The sequence below is a fragment of the Nomascus leucogenys genome, chromosome 15 (genome assembly GCF_006542625.1).
Source record: "Nomascus leucogenys isolate Asia chromosome 15, Asia_NLE_v1, whole genome shotgun sequence".
Lineage (NCBI taxonomy): Eukaryota > Metazoa > Chordata > Mammalia > Primates > Hylobatidae > Nomascus > Nomascus leucogenys.
In genome coordinates this window covers 105,565,312-105,568,407 of record NC_044395.1, presented here as the reverse complement: position 1 = coordinate 105,568,407, position 3,096 = coordinate 105,565,312, and the positions used below count along the sequence as shown (strand labels likewise).

The following is a 3,096-nucleotide window of genomic DNA, read 5'->3' as shown; positions in this document are numbered from 1 at the left end:
TTGTTACATAATGTCCTAACAGAGTAGGGGAGATGCTCCCCAACCCGGTGCAATGTCCTGTGCCCAGGGAAACCAATTTTTTTTTTTTTTTTAATTTTAAGATGAAGTTTCACTCTTGTCGCCCAGGCTGGAGTGCAGTGGCGCAATCTCAGCTCACTGCAACCTCCGCCTCCTGGGTTCAAGTGAGTCTCCTGCCTCAGCCTCCCGGGTAGCTGGGATGTAATTTGATGCTACATTTTGAAACAATACATATATTTTAGACGTATGAATATTCTTTAACAATATTTTTCTTAAATGATAAATTGCCAGGCAGGCAAGGGGGCCAGGATCAAGCCCTGGTCTCAGTATGCCAGAGTCTAAGGTGACTATGTTTGGTTTCTGCAGGGGCCTGCCTTGGAGGCAGGCATGGGAGGGAGGAGTCAGTGGTTCTAATCACTGGAGGGTGTTGGGGGTGGAGTCAGGGTAACCCATCTGTAGTAGGCCTGGAGAACAAACCTGGCAGCTGGGGCGTGACTGGGAAAGCACTTGAGGACCTGGGTGGGGGCCAACATTCATTTGCACCGTGGCCGGGAGGGTGGTCTGCCTCCTGTGGGTGGCGCTCAGGTTAAAGCTCCTCCTTAGGACAGCTACCATCGCCATATCTCTAGTTTCCTGCTTGGCCTGGAAAAAAGAAATCAAAGCAGAGAGAGAGAGAAGGGCACAGGAAAAGAGACACCGAGGAGAACAGGGTGAAAGTGAGAAAAAGGAGACAGAAGGTAAAAGAAGTCAGTGCAGGGAGGCAGGTGCTTTGACAAGTGGAATCTTTTTGGTAGACATTTAAGCAGCAAGAGGCACTTTTGGTCCTGGACAAGCTTATTGCACATCCACAGTTGATGAGCTCTCAAGGGCCAATGACAAGTATTCAGATACCCAATGGGTCAGGGAAATGGCGTTTGCCAACTCTACTGACTACAGACCCTGCCTCTAAACTGATTTGGTATCCTCTTTCTGCAAATCAATTTCTCAAACTTTCTGGTAGCTGGTTATTTCTCAGTGGAGCAGATGATGAACTAGTGCTAGGGAAAAGTCCTTCTTTCAGGCCCCCGGAAATTCTAAGGAGGGAGTGAAAAGTGGAAAAAATTTTGGTGGCCTGGGCTAGAGTCAGGAGGTGGGAGGAGGGAAGGGCTGGGGAGAAAGAATATGGGGAAAAGGAAAGGAGAGAGGAGGAGGGGTGGGTGTGAGTGAAAGAGTTCCGCCCTCCTTACCCATGCTCACCTCTTGCTGCCAAATAATTATACTGTCTTCTTTTCAGGCTGCAGGAAATGGTGTTCTGGTATTCACTGGAAAAGCCCAGCAGTCATTGTCAGCTTCTGAGGCGTATGAATGGGGTACGGGGGGAGGCCATGGTGTTGGTTGGGAAAACCGAGGGCAGCAAATGCAGGGGCCTCACTCTTACTATGGGAACACATCTCCGTTCAACTTGGTGAGAAGAGAATGAATGTTTCAAAAAGACCTTTTATCAGGAAACTACAGGAAAGAATCAAAACAACCCATAAGTGGGGTTAAAGGGCATTCTTCAGTCTCAATAGCTTTTTCCTCTCCGCCTAACCCTGTGTGAGTGGACAGTGGACCAAAATGCTTCCTCTTTTTTTTTTTTTTTTTTTAAGACAGGGTCTCACTCTGTCGCCCAGGCTGGAGTGCAGTGGTGCAATCTTGGCTCACTGCAGCCTCCACCTCCTGGGTTCAAGTGATTCTCATGCCTCAGCCTCCCAAGTAGCCAAGTAGCTGGGATTACAGGTGCCCGCTACGAAGCCTGACTAATTTTTGTATTTTTAGTAGAGATGGGGTCTCGCCACATTGGCCAGGCTGGTCTCGAACTCCTGTCCTCAAGTGATCTGCCTGCCTCGGCCTTCCAAAGTGCTGAAATTACAGGCATGAGCCTGCACGCTCGGCCATCCTCTATCTTTTGAGTTCACACTCAGAGGCCCTTCTGGTAAGCAACCACTTCCCCTCACCCTCCAAGCTCTCCCTTTGGCCGAAGGGCATCTCTCCTCCCTTCCTTTTGAACATCATCCTGGCTCTGGATCCTGGAACTGCTTCTCTACTCTGGTCCTTTCCCTGACGTTCACAATTAACTAGCGTGTGAGGCAGGGCGTCTTCCAAAATATCCAAAAACAAAGGAGTCAACAGATCATGGGGAATCAACCCTCTCCTTATGAAAAGGCAACTGAGCACCAGGATGAGGAAGAGACCCGCCCAGGGTCACAGAGTGAGGGAATGATAGGCGTGGGGGCAGAATACAGCCAGTGCAGCCTACCTAACACTACTACTATTAATAGAACCCATTAGTAGCTGCTAAACCTTTTCCGCTTCCCCTTCCAAGGCTCTAACCTGCGTGTGGGTCTCGGCTGATGATACCGTCCCCTCCCCATTCCCCCTGCCTGTGACGCCCAGGCCCTGGTGGTGAGATCAGCAGGTGTGGGCATCAGGAACTTCTCCATTGGCTCAAATAGCCGGGAGCGATTGGCCTGTCCTCCAACCTCCCTTTGTGTCGGGGGTGCTGCTCATTGGCCTAGCAGAAGTGATTGACAGGTCAATAGCCCAGTGAATGATGAGCCTTGGAAGCGTGATGGCAGTTACCAGTCAATTCTCGTGAGATCTTGGGGTAAGGGTTTTTTTTCGGAAGTAGATTCAGCCAGTTTTCACACTCAAAATCCAGCGTCTTCTCAGTAAAGGGTGTAAAGAAATTTCCAAAGAAGGAATGCGTTTGGGGCTCTAAAAGTACAAACGAACCCTTCAAGAGAAATGAGAGTGTCATATTGAATGAATCACTTAATAAAGGGGGTTTTGCTTTGCTAAACAGTTGGTGGGCAAGTGAGTGGGCAGGAGGGAGGGGAAAGGTGGCCGGGAATGGGGACAGAGGAGTCAGGCAGCAGAAGGCTGGAGTCAAAAATGCTTATTGCAGCTTTTGTAACCTGTGTGAAATGCCGTGGCCATTCTTGGGGCCTGGATAGGTTCTGGGACCTGGGGGAAAGGATGGGGTCACTTCTGGGGACTCTTAAGGTCCAGGAATCGGGGGCTAAACTGGCAGTGGGGTGATGAGGCAGTGGTTGTGGT

General features: G+C 49.9%; 1 long non-coding RNA gene across 1 annotated transcript; it reads right to left on the bottom strand.

Moving 5' to 3' along the window:
- Window positions 1-273: 273 nt before the first annotated feature.
- LOC115838625 lies at window positions 274-2,520 on the bottom strand. The gene is made up of 3 exons (XR_004033683.1): window positions 2,371-2,520; window positions 1,255-1,506; window positions 274-660 (listed from the first exon to the last, which is right to left on the bottom strand). It is a non-coding gene; the product is annotated as an uncharacterized LOC115838625 (long non-coding RNA).
- Between the last annotated feature and the right edge of the window lie 576 nt (window positions 2,521-3,096).